The sequence below is a fragment of the Serinus canaria genome, chromosome 3 (assembly GCF_022539315.1).
Source record: "Serinus canaria isolate serCan28SL12 chromosome 3, serCan2020, whole genome shotgun sequence".
Lineage (NCBI taxonomy): Eukaryota > Metazoa > Chordata > Aves > Passeriformes > Fringillidae > Serinus > Serinus canaria.
The window spans coordinates 98,520,677-98,539,074 of NC_066316.1; the positions used below are offsets into that span (position 1 = coordinate 98,520,677).

Here is an 18,398-nt window from a genome sequence, read left to right on the forward strand (position 1 = left end):
TCCAGGTAATTTTAAACTGTCTCTTTAAATTGTACTTAAAATTGGATTTTCTTGTTTTCTTATTTCAGGTAACACCTGAACAGGGTATGAGTAAAAAACCACTTGTTGGTACTCCAGACTGTTTGTTTAATATATTTTTCTCCTGGGTAGTCTCTTTGGGTAGTGCTTTGAAAAGCTCCTGTGGTCTTTCCTGGGAGCTTGGGCTCCTGATGCACTTTTGCTGACAGAGCTTAGAGTTGGCTGGTTACACATCGCATTTTTTGATGTTTCAATGGTCTACATCCCTCACATTTTCAAGGTGTGTGCATGATTTCAGTTTGGGAGTTCATATGAACCATACCAGAAGAAGGTACATCTCCAGAGCATAACAGCTCCTGTATGGAGCCTTACAGTGGTCAAGCTGCATCAGTTCATGTTTAACATGGAGTAAGAGACAGACTTGCAGGCAGACCAGTGCTGAGCCTGATGGGCATTTTCCAAAAGTAGTGGGGCCAGTTGCACATGGATGGCTTCAGAACACAGTATGAAACTAAAATGTGTATGAGCCTGCCTGAAGGTAGCTTGAATTTTACCCCAGGTACACACATCTGGAAGTGAAGGTGCTGGCCATGGAAGGGAGAATTGACATTTGGATGCTCTCCTGCTGGGATACCACAGGTCTGATGCAGCAAGCTGCTTACCTGTGTTTCTGCCTGTAAGCACATAAGCAGCTCTGGGCAGGGAAGGCCAGGGAGCCAGACACATGATGGGACATGCACCCATCAAGGCCACCCTGCACAGGACACCTGAGTGGCCAGCTGGGTCAGGGGCTCCTGCCTTGGCCTGTTTCAGGGCGCTGCTGGGAGGCTGTGCTGGGATGTGGTCAGGAGGGCTGTCTCTGTCCTGGGTGCAGGGAGCTGTGGTAGTGGCATTGCTGTAACCCCTGTGCTGCTCTGGAGGAGCACATAAGTGGCTGTGGCCCGTGGCCAGGGAAGGCAGAGGATGGGACATGAGGTGGTGTGAACATCATTTCAGAAACTGCCTGCTGCTAGCATGGACATGGGGCTCTGAGTCTGGAACAGGGCTCCCTGCTTCTCCAAAGCTGGTGTGTTTGATGCATGAAAGGTAAAGCTTTTGCAGCTAGACTGACAGATCTGTCCTACCAAACTGGCTTTGAGAAACATTCTATTTTTAAACTGAAAGCTGAGTTAAGACCTCTGCAGCCTTTGTGTTTGTGGGAACGGGGGTCCCCTTGAATGGGAGGTTGCAAGAGGTACTGGAGGGCTGAGCTTCTGAACATATCTCGGGATCACCTGTGGCAAGACGTGGAAGTCAAAGAATGTTCTTGCCATTGGTGTTGGGAAATTTGTTGGAAGTATGCTGTATGTTCTATGCACAGAGCAAGGCCATGGACATGTCCCCATGATCTGGCTCTGGTCATCACTAGACATCCTCCCTCACCAGGATCTCCTCATCCTTGAGTCCTGGTGCCTTTCAGCTTGGCTCTGCCTCTACTGCCCTTGTCAGCATTTCTCTGCCTTCTCTACAGCCTACCAGTATCCCCATATCCAGGGTCCCATGGCATCACCCTTCCTGTGAACATTCAGGCCCTGCAGGAAGAAAAAATCCCAGCAGCAGTGCCAGGTTGAGCATTAGGGCAGAGAAGAAGGGAGCAGGCAAGACAAGTGGGAATTTGAGGCTGTGTTCTCCTTCCCCTGGGCATCATCTGCACTACAGCCTTGAAAATCTGCCTTGTTTCAGAACTCAAACTCCAGTCCTCTTGGGGAAAGGAAGACCTTTCAGTTCTGTTAACTTTTCCTGTTACCTCTCTCTCCTGTCTGGAGGGAGCTGTGAGGGCCACATGTCTGTCATACATAAATCTGTACTGTGGGTACAGGGAGGGGAGATGGAAGTGCAATTAACTGGAAAATGTGTCTTAAAAAAGAACAAATGGGAGCACAATAGCAAATGAAGTACCTTTTGTGAGTAGCTTATGTAACAAAGTAATTGAAAATAATTCACTATGGTTTAACATGTCTTCAATCAAAGCTTCCAATTTTTTCCTTAGCCACCCTTAAAAATTGCTCTTTGAGCCTTCAGCTTTTGCATTTTTATTATAAATAGGTTTTACTGATGTCTCCTCTGTTTAGACCTTTCTATGTTGTACTGCATGTTTACTTTCCAAACTCACTGTTTGCTCATTCAAGGATATTAAGGAAAAAAACCCAGAATGACTGTGCAACACTGCTGTTCAGCTGTGTTTGTTTTTATGAATGAATCTCCTGAGTGCTCACAGGCTTTGGGATTGCTCACTTTTCAAAAACTTTTAAAATTCAAACTTTTTCCTTAATTCTTTACTGTGATGGGGAAAAATTTTAAAAAGAAAGCAGGCTTTCTTTCTAAAATGTAAGCTCTTAGCCAAGATTTCCAAGCTAGTGGGGCTCTGTAATTGCCCTGTTTTCCCCACTGTGCACTGTGCTCCCCCAGACACCACCTGCCTTCTCCATTTTGTAGAGATGTTGCTATGTGGCATGAAAAAGGAGTGTCTCCTAATGCAAGTATCTCGTGTTGATTCACTGCTACAGAACTGTTCATCCCCTAAGAGTGTGGGATTACAAAGCATTATCATGCTCAGATTGACTCAGGTAGTACTATTTTTATTTAAGCTGTATTAAGGTATCGTTGTGAATCTTTGGTCTTGCAGCATGGGTGTAATACGATTTACTATTTTTATAAAAAATCAACATGTCTGTACAAATCCTGTCTATGGCAAGAGCTGCAAAGATTAGTCATGAACTCAACACTTTTTTTTCTTCCCCTTTCCTCTAGAGTGAGTTATTACATTTTTAATTTTCCTGTGACCTCTGCTGTGTTAGCCAGGCTCGGAATAAAATAAGGTGGTGCCTTGGCTTGTGGTGTCAGGGACTTGGCACTTGCTGGGAGAAGCTTTGTTGTAAGTGGGGCTTTGGTGTTAGAGGGAGCAAGGTTTGGGAGTGCTCAGTGGAGTTACCTGGGCAGTCACCAAGGGAGTGCAGTGGGTTTCACCTACCTGAAGCCTTGAGGACCCTTCTAATTCAAGCAAATGAGACCTGCCATGACCAGCAGCTCTGTCCATCCACCTCGCTGGCTTTTATATCAGGCCCCACCAGTCTTAATTAAAAAAAATGGTAATTTAGAGTGGATCCTTACCTTGCTCAGCTCCTTCTCATTACCCTGCAGCAGCTTGGTACCCTGGTAATGCAAAGATAAACATGCATTCTAGGGTAGAGGTTAGCTGAGGGATGCAGTCAGAAATATCTACAGACAGCATGTCTGTCCAGCTGCATGCCTGCAGGTTGGATAAACTGCCAACCACTGTGTTTCCAGAGGGGAAGGAAAAAAAAAATCATGGCCTTTCTTGGAAAGGGAATGCAATGAGATGAGGCATGATTTTCCTCAACTGGGACAAATATGAAGGTGATCAAAATAAGTTCCTTTGCTGAGTGGAGTTACCACTAAATGTCAACATGGTTTGCAAAGATGGTGGGTACAAAAACTGCTTCACTGTCACTGTCATATATTCTGAAAAATCCCTTCACCAGGACTTCTTCTCCTGAGAAGCTGGGAAGCTTCAACTTCTCCATGTTTTGCTCCTCTAGGATGTGATTTGAAGAATTGTTTACCCACATGTGAATTGTTTTTAATTAATATTCAAAGCCAGTCCAGCTGTGTCAGGACTCTGGTCTGTCACAGGGTTTTATTATCATTCTTTGCTAGCCTTCTGATGTCTTCTTTCTCTTTCTTTAATATAGTTTTAGTATATAATTTTCTTTTAATAGAATATATATCATAAAATAATCAGCCTTCTAAGAACTTGGAGTCAATTCTCATCTCTCACCTTGTCCTAGGGACCCTTGCAACACTGCAACAATTTTGAACACACTTCACTACATTGCTTTGGTGATCTAGGAATTGCATAGCAGAGTTACAATAGCCCAGGGAATATTTCCCTAAAGCTGCTTGGATGCAGGTCCCTTTCTGGGAACGAAGTAGAATGGAGGTTGCCACTCCTAGACTTCCCACCCCCAGGATTCACTGGGATGGGGGCTGCTCCAGGGCTGGGAATGCAGCACTGCCTCCTGAGGGGCAGTTTCTGGGAGCCTTTCTGGCCTTCATCAGTGTTTGGAAGGAGGGGTGATGGAGAGAGAGGCTGAATGTGGGCATCCTCCTGGGCTCTGTGTCCTGGTACAGCCTGGATGGTGAGCAGCTTAATTGCTGGAAGTGGCTCATGGCACCCAAAGGCAGCAGGAGGCAGCCAAGGCTGTGTTGAGTGTGGTCTGAGTTGTGTGAGTATGAGCATACAGAGAGACAAAAGGATCCTTTCCATCCCCATCAAGCCTTCATTTGAAATGAAGGGGGCATTTAATTTGGTGGGGGGGGGGGTTGGTTACAGCCTTCTCCTTAATTACCAGGAATGCAGAATAACATTTGATAGTGCTTGACTACTGCCTTAAGCAGAAAAGAAATCTGTGGTGATGGTTGGATGCTCCACGGTTCCACGTGGGCAGCACAGTGTCCAGTGAATGGGGGAGAAGATGCTGTGGCTTTGCCAGTGCAGGTCCCCAGCCAGGCTCTTGCAGAGTCCTGTTCCCTACTGACCATGAACTGTTGCAGCAGGTGTGGAAATCAGCTGGTCTCTGTTACACCATTTAGGGTAGAGGAACATAAAGTGCCAATTTTGCCATCACAAAATAAATGGATAATTTTGACATAGGATGCACATTGCTTTGTTAATGGTTTTGTTTGGCAGGCTTCGTTTGGGACTTTTTTGGGAGAGGGGAGTTCCCCCAGCACCACCAAGGGCTGCATGTACATCTGCTGTCATGTGCCAATGTTGCCCTCCTCCTGCAAGGTGTTCTGGTGAAGTTCCAGCAGAGCATCAGTGGGGTTGCTGGGGTGCAAACCTTTTGTGTGAACAAAGAGAGTCTCAGCTAAGCCAGGCAGTTTTGTTTCCTTCTCCCTATGCACTTGCTATTTATAAATATCACCCTTGTGCTACCATAAAATCTGGTCTCTTAGCAGTCAAAATCCAGTTGTTCCTTTCCAGAGAGCTGACATGAATTCCCAGGAAAAGCAGTCATGGCCATCAGTCCCTTGTCTAGATTTTGTGGTTTTCTGGAAAGAAGCATTGGGATCTGCAGTTGGACTAGATCATCTCTCTGGCTCTTCTTCCAACTAAACTACTTTGTTCTATTCAAGTGCAGACAGGATTGGAGAGCTGGAAGAGGACTGGGGTGTAGGTTCCAGCTGTAGCTGTGTTCCTGATTTCATGCAGGAATGGTGAGAGAGATTTTCTTTGCTAGGTACTTACTGGCTATCTTACACCCTGAAGCCCAAGAATTCATTATCTCAATATTGAATTCATCAGTAAATTGAGTGTAGTAAATGTTACAGTAAAAGTGAAGTGGATTAAACTACAGAACTTTTTATTCCACCCAAAAAAATCGTATTTGGCCTTCATTGAGTTTCAAAGGGAATATAATTTGTCATTTTATTCAATGAAATGCCACAGGCAAAATAATTTAGGAAAAATATTACTTTTTGTAATTTAGGGAAGAAATTTCATTTTTGGTATTTACCATCCAGAAGTTGTTTTGTGGCACATCAGTATAAAAACATATCCTTATGGGTGTATATCATGTCTCATTAGTTGTTAATTAACATTACTGCCTATTTGTCAGAATAGTTAATTATCTAGTTCTGATAATTTATATTGGAATCACTAAGGCAGCTTGTTTTTAAATCCTTTTTTTTCCTAGGTGAAAAGACCTTCTCTCTGAATGATAATGAAATATTTTAATTCTGCAACAAGGACCACAATAGATAGGTATGTTAATACAAGTGCCTGAAAATATAAAATTGAGAATGTAAAATCTGTGCTCACTGGTTTCAGAATATGCCAGGAATACCTTCCCCAAGTTTTCACATGCTTTGTAACTGTTTTGAATCTGAAGAAAAGAGCTTTTTTCTTTCATTTTGGTTGGTTATTTGTTTTAAGTTTGACAAGTAGAGTTCATAGACTCAGCTCTTCAGTCACAGAGTGAGGTAAGAGAATTGGATGGTCCCTGTTCTCCACTATAGAAATAATGGGAGGTGAATTTACCTGCAAAGTGGCAGCTGAGTGGAGGACTGATGGAAGATAGCAGGTGCAAAAGGAATTTCACAGCTGACAGGTGCTAAATTATGCATTTTGTGTGGTACCTGGGAAATGACTTCGGAGTGTCCTCCTGAATCTGTGTGTTTTAAAGATCATAGCTTGGGACTCTAGAACAAAGGGTTTGGTTTTGCAGGTCATCTGGTTCTTCAGTTGTTTCCAGATGTTTAACAACTTTGTGGTAGTGTTCCCCTCCAGCCACATTTTCTCTGCACCCTGGATAAAGAGTGACTTGGTAGGAGAGTGGGCCTTGTCATGGTTTCCACCCCTTCTGAATCCTTCCCGTGATGATACAGAATATCTAAACAAATGTATAAGTTTTGTTTTGTTTCTTGTTGCATCCTTCTCCCAAGCTCTGCAAGATGCCCCAGCTGTGGATGATGATGTCTCTGCCTGGACAGCCAGGCATCCTGGGGGAACTGAGCAGCATCCACCTCCATGACAACACCCAGGCAGAGCACAGGGTTTGTTATGGCTAAACACAAGTCAGAACTTGTAAGAAGTGGTTTAATAATGGGAATATCAGCAGACCCCTGAGTATAATGCTGCGGCTGTATGCTTTCATAACTCTAAGGTTTAGGTATGACAGTTAGGATACATGGCATTGGGAGTATGTGAAACAGCAGTCATTAAACAAAAATGAGCTTTTAAACTAATGACAGCTGCCTAAATGGCTTTGCAATGAAACAGATTCCCTGAGGCTACCATTCTTCAAATAATACAGGTCCTATTGACTTTTAAAAAAGGCAGGAAAATATTTTGTTTTCATGCTGCAGTACTGCTTTTACATTCATCCCAAAGGTCAAGCTGTGAAGCGTTGGCTAGGCTTTAAACTGGAGGTGTTAGAAAATAATGAATGGCAATATTTCCAGTAATTCATTCACTGTTATTCCCCTGAATTAAGCCATATGCAATACCAGGGATTCACACCTGTTCCAAAATGGGTTTAGAAGTATGGGGACACTTTTCTCCATCTAAATTCAGCTTAGTGTTTAACTCAGTAGGTAGTTCTGCACAATATCTCTGTTATACAGAATTTTGTCCAAATGTCTTTATCAAAACCTCCTTCAACTCCTGCTGGTTTAAAATTATACACAATAAAGCAGCATGTTGCTTTGTCTCCTTTGAGGACATCATTCCCAGCCTAATGCCAAAGGCTTAAAGATGCATGTTTTGTCTTTTCCATCATGCCAGATGTCCTGATGGACCATGGCTACCCATGTCTGAAATGCACTGGCCAGTTTCCTTGAAGACACATTTTAAGCAGGTTGATGGTTGCAGAAGACCAACCTATTCTCAGTCAACTACTTCCACAAATTTTTAACTTTGGCTTTTTCCCTTCCCAAGTTTGTTTTCTTCCTGAAAGTGCTTGTTTGGCTTCTGTCTTCCTGTTCCACTCATTCTTCACCTTTATCAGAACACATGGGGTTTTTGTTCCTCCTTTTTATTACCAGGGACAGAGGAGAGGACAGAATAACCCATGCTGTGAAAGGATGTCAAACAGCAGAATTTGGTTGTTTTGCATCGTATCTCTGCATAGCATTCACAACTTGGAGCCCACTTCTTGCTCTATAAACACAGCTTCAGTCTGGGGCTGGCCTTGCTTGCTGAATAACTCCAGATAATTCCAATTATTTATAAAGCAAGCAGTTCCACTTCAAATGTATGTGAAATCTGTTGAGAGCAGTCAAATTTCACTTTCTTCCTGTCATGAGATGGCAATTTAAAGCTGAATGTTGAAATGTTCTCTGATGTTCCTTGGAGCCCTGCAAGACTGAGCAGAGGTTAGGAAGGCTGGGATGGAGGGTGGGCCAGAGGTCTCCTGACAAGCCAGGGATATTGTGTGCAGCTTTCAGAACCTGACAAATTTTCTTGCAAACCTTGCAAATTTCTCACCAGAAATCCTGGCTCTCTGCAGGCCTGGATAATACACTGTTCTTTCCACCACTTTTCTTGTTTGCCTCTGTAGCCTGTCCTAACCACAAACCTGCTTTCAGTCGGTCTAGTTGTGGTGACTTCAGCCATATTCTCTCCCAGGGATTTGTACTCTCATCTTCCTAGGGAGTATGCTTGAGTCAGGAGAGAAGAGTGGAAGAAGAGTTACATTAACTAAAACACGAACATTTGAACAGATGGCTGACCTCTGTAACACCAAGAACTGTTTAATTTTAGAAATTTGCAGGCTGTTTCAAGTTTGTCATGCTCCTTACAGCCATCTGAGCATAGATATGCAATGATTTATTAGCTTACTGCAGAGCTTTGTTGTTTAATTTCCCTGCTGTTTGAAACACTGAGCTTTAGGTTGAATAAGCAAGATCCTGGATCATCAGTGGGATTGGTTCCCTTTGTGACAACTTCCTTTAAACCATTGAAGGCTGAGGAAGAAGAGGTGCTCCTGGTCATGTTGGAAGGAGCTCATCTCCTCTGTTTTTCTCACTTCCCCAGCTCAGGCCTAGCACAGACAGGGGCCATGGAACAGTTAATGTGGGCAGGGAGGAGACAGATGATCATCCTGCCCCAAATCACTTAAACGCCTTAGGAGTCTACCCTTGCCTGTCTGAACGAGCCAACTAATCTTTCAGTGAGCTGCACAAGTGGGCACTGAGTTATATATGGTACAAACAGGGAGATGACACAAAATGATCAAATTCCCCTATCCTACCTCTACCACAGCAAAACCTGTGCATCCTTTGCTTGCTTAATAGTAGAGGAATGTCACTGTTGGAAGGAAATTGTTTCTGGCTATGGGGGGTTCTCCTGCTCTGGAGGCTTTTAGGTCAGGGTTGCAAATCTTTTGAAAACAGGTGCTATAGGCCAAATGGGTGGTGACTGGGTGCCAAAATTCTTGGAGAAATTATTTGAATGAAAAGGTATTGGACTAGATCAGTGGTTCTTAATGCTTTTTGTGAGATCACAGTGAATTCCGAAGAATTGTGCTTCAGGAACTTGTGTAGTAATTTGAAAGAGCAGTATCTACTTGGTGACCACACAAAAAGTCTTTGGTGCTGTCCTGGAGACCTGCTGGGATGAATAATGCCAAGAGTCCCATCTGGGATTCAGTGAGTCAACACTGGAAGAATTACTGAAGGACTTGAAAAATGTCTTTATAAGGACTGTACCATGTTAGTCCACCAAAAAGTGAAAGAAAAAATAAATATCTGTATCAGTGCAGCATGTATTTCTTTTATAGAGATCTGGCTTATCACTATGGTTGGCTCTTCTTAATTACTGCTAATGCTTCTGAAGGCTGTGCAGTTGGAAATGGAATGTGCTGGCCCAGAGTCAGGGCACAGCAGCTTTTATCAGGGCCACTCAGAGACAGACCATCTGCAAAATGTATTTATTTTTTTCTTAGTTGTCTTCTCTAAATAAAAGTGTGGTGCTGTGAGAATGTCCATTCCATCCTATTCCTACACACCACCAAAGTTGCCATTTTTTGAAATATTTTTTTGAAAGTTGTATTTCGCAAACGTCTGTTTAGTTAATTCCTCTCTTGTCATTGCTGCTTGTCCATGAAACCCAGATCTCTTTGCATCCAAGCTCAGCTCAGAGTATTCTTTAAATTGTAGCTTTTTGCTCATTTGGGGTTTTCTTAGCTCCCTTCCTTTGGCAATGGGGGAAGTGCAGGCACTTCACACCTGGTGCAGGCAAAGCTGGTACCTGCAGAGCCAAGGGCTGTTAGGGAAGGGGTGACACTCCCATGGTCAGGTTCCTTGCTCACCCCAGGTGTTGGAGCTTCAGCACCCCTGGCACCCCCTAGCAATAACTCAGGAATTGAACAGGAATTAGCTTTGCAGGACTGAGTGTCTTCTGCCTGCAGAAAAACGTGTGAAGGTCCTGCTGGCTTAGGTCTGTAGCCAACAAAGGAGACTTCGTTATTACCATCAACAAAATTGTCTTTTCAGGAGAAAACTTGGAAGAAGTAGCTCTTTTTTCTTTTTCAGAAAGTATTTTCCCTAGTCTTGGTGCCCTCTCTGAAGTGAACTTAGCTGCTTGGGACACTGGGTTTTGTTTTAGAAATAAAATAGTCCTTCATGATAGAGCTCTATTCAATAAATACTGTGCTGTTCAAATCAGTGGGTAAAAAGGGATAGTCCTTCTGTGACACTGATTTTATAGCAATTTTTTTAAACTGATAAACTTAAGGCTTTCCCTGAAAAAAGCTTAAGCAAATCATAACATGTTTTCCCCATAGTTACAGTGATGTAATCCAGCTTTGGCCATCCTTGCCTAGCAGTGGGTGTTTCTGGAGGAAGGTAGAGAATAGGGACTGTAGTTAGAAAGACAAATGCAATTACAAGAGCAAGGAGTTGTTTATATTCTGTAAAATTGGTACTCATTGCTCTCAGGTTCACCTTCCTTGCCTTAAGGTTTTCTCATTAGAAACAGTTTCTGTAAATACCATCTCTTCCTTTCCCCTTGGAGAGATCTCAAAGAGCTGGGCTGGAATTAGTGTCTGGCTAATCAATAAACTCTAATCTACATGATGGGATTTTTTTCCTTTAAGTTGGTTCTTTCTGTACTGGAGAAAACATGTCTAAAGCAAATGTAAAATGAAGAAGGGTTGGATTCGACTTGACTCACTGTTACTATATGTGCTTACAATTTTGCAATATGAAAGTCTTCCAAAACAATTAGAGTTATTGCAAGGTTGACAACTAAATTATTAATCTGCTACCAGACAGCCAGTGCAGTAGTATCTTTGAAACAATTTTTGTGCCTCTTTCCTGCTTTTCTTTTCCTCCAAATCTGATTTAAAGATAAAACACTGACCATAAAATAAATGATGGTGTGTGGCCTGCTTCTTTTTCAGTCTTCTCCTTGGCTTCAGCATTGTGCTTCTGTCTTGCATTGAAAAGTGTGTAATGAAAGGATCTGAAAACTGCCCTGAGCCAGAACATCCAGTCTTGTATTTCATTTGAGGCACATGCCTGAATTATCTTGGGATTGGCTGGTTTTATTTGTGCACTCAAGTGCAAGCACAGTCTTAATTCAGGTGAATAATGATACTTGAAAGATTTTGTTGATGGGAGGTCACAAGTGTTTTGCTTTGTGTCAGTGGTGTAGGTGCAGAGCATGGGAAGATACTCCTTGGTTATCTCTTTGTCTGGAGCAGTCCTTGTAAAGGGAATACCTGCATATATTCTGGTTTTCTTCTCAGGAGGTCTCTGCTTTTGGCTACGCAGTGTGGAGGGAGAACTTTTCATGCTTAGTTAAGGAGCTGAATCTGCAGCTGAATTTGGGGAGGTGACTAAACACTGTTAAATCCAATCATTTGTGAGAGTAAAGGCAAGACCACAGAAAAGATTCCAGTTTGGTTCTTCATGTGTTCTACAAACTTGTACATTTTTAACATTTTTACAGCTACAAGTCTTAACACTGTGTACTATGCTGCATTGAGACAAGGGACTCAGAGGAACCCTCTCAACACCTGTTGATGCTGTGGACCTGCCTCTGTGCTAGTTCTGGTTTTAATTGTCTTCCTTTTTAAGAGATGTCCTCAAATGTGACCTGAGGTTAGGGGCTAAGCTGTTCCTCATTACTCTGAATAGCAATGATACATTTGGTTGTATGCCCTGTTGAGCCAGCTTGGAGCCGAGGAGCAGCAGTGGAGCTGGGCATAAGTCATGGAGTTACTCACAGCTTCTTAACATTTTCCTTAAGTTGTTTTGGTTAATAATACAATGTAATAATAATTCTGGACAATAATAGGTTTGCTTCTCTGGCTTGTATGATGCCAATTCTGTTGTTGTGGAGGTTTTGCATTTAGCTCTCAATAAACATCAGGCACAAAGCCACTTGCTGTGTGCATGGTTGACCACGACTTGATGAAGCTGTAGCACATTTTGTCTGCACTTGGAAATATTTTCTTGTCCCTTAAAGTCAACTCTGTGCTCTGACAGTGACACTTTCATTGGAGGATGAGAAAATGTTGACACTGGCTCCTACTGCCCACCTTTACAGTCCCAGCTCTCTCAGGTACATGAATCACCTTTTTTAATTCCATACAGTGGAAGAAACAGTCCTGAAGTGCTCATAAATTGTGATCTTTACATTTGCTCAGTATGCTGAAGTTTGGGGGTGACCTTCAGGGAGATATCTATGCTGTGTTAAGGTTATTCAGAACAAAGCTTGGTTCTGGTCTTAATGCCTTTGCTACCAAATTTTAGTAGGTAAAGGTGAGACAGACTGCTCAAACCCAGCAACAGATTATTATTGTTTTGTGGGACAGCTTTGGTGACTTCAGAAAAGACTCAAATGACCAGTGCTTATAAATAAGCAGTCTCCCTTTCTCTCAGCCTCCAAGTTTGGGAGACCTGTGCTGAAGTCAGAAAAGGGATGCAAGGGGACCATCAAGAGCACCCTTGCTTCTGGGTACTCTGGGATGAGGCCACAAGTGGAATGATCCCATTTAATCTAATTTTAAAGATATTTTGCTAGATTCTCATCATCCTCTTGTTTAGGTTTCTCTGTGAGGTGGTTGTGCTCAGCACGTTTCAAAATAGCAGATTTCATGAGGCTGTGTTGATTGCAAAGCCCAATCTCCTGTAGTTGCAGGGAGCAGACTCCAGCCCAAACAAATTGCTCCCCTCTTGGATGCTTGCCCTGGGTTCACCTCCACCCTGACTAGAAGCACTTTCAGTTTCAACTTGATCATGGGCTGTTTAATAGTTTGAAGGGGTTTTTTGTCAGCACTATGGGTTTATTTTTTTCCATCTGCTGTTCCCCATCCTGATGCAGTAAAAACAAAAGACCTTTCTGCTTTTGTTTTAAGATACATCAGCCAAGTCCTGCTAGTTTCCACTTTCTGTACTTTTTTTAAATAAAATTCAATCATTGAAGAACGTTTTGATCTTTGCCCTTTATTTTTATTTGCATGACCTAATTCAGCTTGACTTTGGCAATTTCTCTTTCCCCCTTTGTTTCCTGACCTCTGACACGGCTGCCTTTGATGAGCAGCCCTTCTTTTCCATTCCTCACAAACACTTTGCTTAGCCCTAAAAATCCCTTTTTGGTGTTTTTTTTTTTTTTTTCTCCATTTAGATCAGGACTCATTCCCTAGATATCTCCCCTGCTTTGTCTGGGGTTGCCCAGTACCAATTTTTTTTTTTTTTCTCATCTTTGCCATACAAATATTCTAAGCTTCTTACAAGTGTGTTCCTGAGCACTTCTGTCCAGCTGACTTCCATGCCGAGTTCCTTAGATTCCTCAAAACTAATGGGAAATTGAAAAGATGAATTTTTGTGTTTCCCAAAATCCCTTCTCCATGATTTCTGTTGCCTCCAGAGTTGCTTTCATTGAGGACTTTTAGCTATTTACAGTGTCTAAATTAGAGCTGCCCTTTTCTATTTCAGCATCTGGAGGATTACAATTGTCTTCTGCTTCCAGGAATATCTGTGGTCAGCTCTTTACGTTAATAGTGGGTTCTTCAGTTGAGTATTTTGGGAAGTTGCAGTCCCACAGAAAGATAAGCCCTGCTGGCACTTCTGTCTTGCTGTGAACCTGGGAATTGGCACTGCACTGCCATGGAGGCAGTGGTAGGGTGTAGGTTAACCTGTGATGTGGCCCCTCCTTCTTCAAGTAGTGTTGACCTCATACCACTGCAGTCCTTTGGTGTATCTTATTCTGCTGCCTGAGTTTGCTCTTGCAGTGCCCTTCCTCTTGGTATCAGTATGTTAATCCATGCTCTTGTTTCTTACTCATCATCTGTGAATTCTGGCTAATTATCTAACATCCTATCTGACTGCTGCTATTAATGTTCATATGCTCTTTGCTCTTCTAACTTTGGGTATTATGTGCTTTTTTGTCCACATTTATCAATCCCCCCATCTGTTTATTAAAACCAGATATAGGAATTAACTGATTTTCCTGATTATCCTGTCTCTAGAGGTGTTTTTTTCTGTAGTTTAAAACTCCTGTCTGTGCCTGCTGTCATCACAGAAGGACACATCTCATACACAGAGAAATGTCTTTTTTTTCCATGAATGCCTTCTGCTGGTGAAACACCCTAAAACTTCCTTTCCAGTGTCAGCTCTTGAACCATATGGATGACATTAACTTGTAATAGCTTTTCTTTCCTTTTGTAGCATCTAAAGGTCCTCAGGGATGGTGCTCAGAGTCTAAGGCTGGTCTCCCCAGACTCTCTATAGCCTAGAGGGAGGCAGACACCACCAGAGAGCATCTAAAATAGGCTTCTGCTCCAAATTGCCTTCCTGGTCTACAGGCAGAAAGAGTATCCTCTTCTGGGCTAAATTTAGCCCTGAGCCTGGTTCATGCCTGTGGTTGAGTTCTCCATCTGCACACTGAGACCAAGAGCCCTTCTCTTACTGGAAGGCCAGAGATAAACCTCTGGGGGAAAAAGGAACTAGAATACTCTTAGTAAGAAGACTCAAGTGAAGTGATATAAATAAACAGAGCTGAGGACAGTACAGTGGAGCAGCCAGGGGTCACAGAATGGAAAAGGAGATGGGGAACTGGAATATGATGGATAAGAGTCAGGCCTCCAACATGTGAGCTGTGGCCTTGCAACCAGAAGCAGCTGAAAGAATTTCCTGGTGCAAAGACATCTTGCATCATCTCTCCAAGCAGGAAAAATGAGTCCAGATTGCAGTGTCTAAAGAATTTTTGTTTTATTTCCCATTAGGAGGGTAGACACAAAATCAGATTTCCACTCCAAGTTGTCTTATATTTTTAGCCTGTGATTGGATTGCAAATGCACGCTGGATATTTACATTTCTGGAAGCAGACTCTGGTGCTGTTGTCTTAACCAGGATCCAAGTTCATTTGCTGAGCTTCCAGATGGGAGCCATTTGTTTCTCTATTACACATTTGCAGGAATGCTTGATTTAATCTAGATTTTCTAGCTCAGTAATTTGCCTATTTTAGCATTCAAGCATTTTCCCTACCTCCCCCTTGGCTTTTTTTTTTTCCCCTTATCCTTGAGATGAATTACCCACTGTGCAGAATAAAGAAAATGGGTTTTGCAAAAGGAGCCACCTGTCCATCATCCATCCAGTGTGGAAGCTCTTGGGGAGCTGATTGTCCTTCCATCTCCTACAGAAGGTTTCCTAAGAGGTGCCTAAGTGCAAGGCGTAGCTGGCACAGCCTCTTAGCCCTGTTTCACTTGGTTTGTTGAGGCTCATTACATTTTGCTATCATCTTTGTTTTAAACTATTTAATGATCACCTTATTCTGGTCTAGTCCTTGTGCTGAATATAGATGTTGCTACACTACATTGGCTCTTTTTATGTTGTGGGTTGATAACGATACTTGCAGGAGGAGGTTCATAATTTTCCTTAGCAACGTTCAGCCTCCAGTGCATTGAGTGGCTTGTGATTGTATTATAGCCATTTCTTTAATGAAATTTTGAACTACATGACTCTCCTGCAATCACTTCTGCCTGGGGTTCTTAGATAGCCATGCAAGCACTATGTGTATCATTGCTGTGATGTACAGGGCATACTGAAGGAGCAGATGAGGTGCAGACAGGTAACGTTAGCTCGTGAGCCAGCCCTTTTCTTCAGTGCTGTATTTTCCATAACAGCTAAGACAGTGGTAGGAAAAAATGATGCACCATGTTCTAGCTACTTTAGTTTCAGCATGAGTGTATTGAACCAGCTTGAGGTCAACTTTATTATTTCTTCTTGTGTTACAAATTCCCAGTGCTCCAAATAGCCAAATGTCATTCCAGAAAAACACAGAAGTGCTGCACAGAGAGTTTGCATCCCTAAGCCCTGGAGACACAGCATGCCCAGGGTGACAGGCACGCTTGAGAGCTTGTCTTGAGCAGGTTGGGTCCACTCTGTGCAGTACTGAGCACGTGGTTGGATGTGTACAGTTGTTCTCTGTGGTTTCTGTGTTGCTTGTGGTGATGGAGCAGCTGACGGAAGCTGGGGCTGCCAGGGAGTATGCAATAGGCAACTGTCCTAAATCATTCCTTGCTGAGGTAAGTTGCCTGTGAGACAGTGATGATGGGAATGATGAGAGGCACCAGAAAACATCTTTTTATTCTTCATCTGTACAACATAAAGTCTTGCTGCCTCCTGGTCTGGGACTCAGGCCCAAAGACACTGGGGTGATGTTTTCAGCCAGGTGCCCAACCCTTGCAGCTACAGTGCAAAGTGGAATAGCTGTCTGTGCAGTCAGGTGCTTATAGCCAGGCCCTTGGTACCTTGACCTTTTGGGCATGAAAGGGTCAGCATTGGCTTTCTCCACAGCACATGAGCACACAGGTTTTGGAGTGCTTTATCAGGTGATGGAAGAGATGAGAAAGGGGAGGTGAAGCAATACTATGGCTGTACCCTGGAAGGTGGCACAGGCTCAGCAGCATGGCTCATCCTCAGGACCAAGGGCAGGGCATACATCTGGTACATGCTCAAAGGGTCAGGGCAAAACTTGGACATGATTCCCAGGACCACTGGCAAGCTGTTAAGCACCATAAAGGCTAAGGTGAGGTAGTGGAAATATTATAGCAAAAGGTTATTTTGTTAACAGTTCTTGGGTCAGCCTGCCAGGTTAACCGACAGTAACTCAAACAGGGTGGGATTTCTTTAGAAGGAATAAAGTAGTATAAGAGATGTTTAAATTCTTGTCTTACATATTTGAAGACAATAATGAGCCACTAGTGGGAGAACTGGTTTAATTTACTTTCAGGAACTGAAATGACATGATGTATTTGAACAGGAAAATAATTTTTTACATTATTTGATATAAATCTTATATATTTTATTAGAACATTGTTTCTTATCTCTCTCTACCACTGTAAAAAAGGATGAATATAAAGAAGAAAAAAATTGCACTTGTAGTAAGTTGTGATGTGTAGCTGGGAGATAAGCTTGCTGCATGGAAAAGGCCATCCTGGAAGTTTTCTCCTGCTTGTGCTGTGCATGCAAACTCATTACGACCCTCTAGGAGTTTCTCAGTCTTTTCCTGCCTCAGTGTGATCAGGACACTGAAAACACGGGATAATCCCCTATGCTCCCCCCAGTCACAGTGGCATGCATGTGTTGTGAAAATGGCTCAGCAAGGCTGCCCTGCAGCAGCCCGAGCTGGTTCAGGCTTCCTAGGAAATCCTATTAAGTCACAAGTGTCAATACAGTATGCACAACTTTGGTGCAGAGGGGACTATTTATAGCTTCAGTAAGAGTATTGTGTGCACAGGGCTTTTCTTTCACACCTAATCAGGGACCTTGACAGACTCACAGTCTCTTTTACCTGCTCAGCAGCTCAGGTGCCAGACCTCTGAGAGCACCAGTGTTTTAGCTGGAAATCCTCATCATCTTCTAAGAGCAGCTGAGGGCCATTGTGGAGGAGGAGGCTGTGATTTTCCACCTGCCTCTCTGCACATCATCTCTTCCTCTCCTGACTCTCTGGGTTCAGCCATTTGGCTCCTGGGGCATGCAGTACCCTGCTGTCACCATGAGCCTTGCTGTGAGAAGAGGAGGGGTGCCATTTATATGTCAATGACGTCATTGTGTTTCTGAAGCTCTTCTCAGTCATGAGTGAGCTTTGTGGGGTAAAGTGTGTAGGATCAGGAGGTTGGAGGGACATGGCAGAGCTGCAGTGTTGGTACCAAGGCAAGGTGCTTGGCCTTCATAGGAAAGATGATTTTCGCACCCCACCGGCAATGTCAGTTCATGTTTTTTTTAAGTCTGACTGGGGAGATAGGAAGGACTCACCTATAAGAAGTTTCCAGGCTGGAATAATCCAGTGGTGGAGCAAGAACCTCACACTTGTGAGTGTGTGTTCACACTCCAGTTTTAAGCTGTGGCCTTTAGTTTCAAAATAACACAGCATTGAGTGGAGCACAAAGAAGAAAGAGGAACACTTTCCTTCCAGCAACTGGCCTGGGCTGGGGTCCCCCCACTGCTACCAGCCCCCTGAGATCTGCCACAAAGTGCAATCCAATGTGTTAACAATGTGTATGAGCTTTCTGCAGGCTTACTGCATCATATCAAGTGAGTTGATTAGAGAGACTCTTGATTTTCCTGGGTTTTTATGTTCTTATTGGGAGCCATTTGTCAGTCTGCACAGAAATCTGATTAACTGAGAATTGTTGGCTCTCTGGTATATGTTGACCTATAACCTGAAGGATGGCAGCAATAAACAGTCAGCTGGGTTACTGGGAGAATCTGTAGCATTCTTTGGAGGCTGGGAAGGAGACACTTGTATGCTTTTCCTTTGGGAACTTGATGATGTTTGGCCTGAGGGTTCTGTGCCAGCATTC

The 18,398-nt window shown here is 43.2% G+C and overlaps 1 protein-coding gene across 2 annotated transcripts in view; it reads left to right on the plus strand.

Moving 5' to 3' along the window:
• The window catches only part of HPCAL1 (hippocalcin like 1), a 64,931-nt gene that overhangs the window by 17,294 nt on the left and 29,239 nt on the right, over positions 1 to 18,398 (plus strand). The window contains exon 3 of one of the 2 annotated variants that reach the window (XM_030236144.2): positions 5,778 to 5,845. The exons of the other annotated variant lie outside the window; for it this stretch is intronic. The gene's annotated coding sequence lies outside the window, so the exon portion shown is untranslated. The remainder of the gene's footprint in view (positions 1 to 5,777; positions 5,846 to 18,398) is intronic. 2 annotated transcript variants of the gene reach the window in all.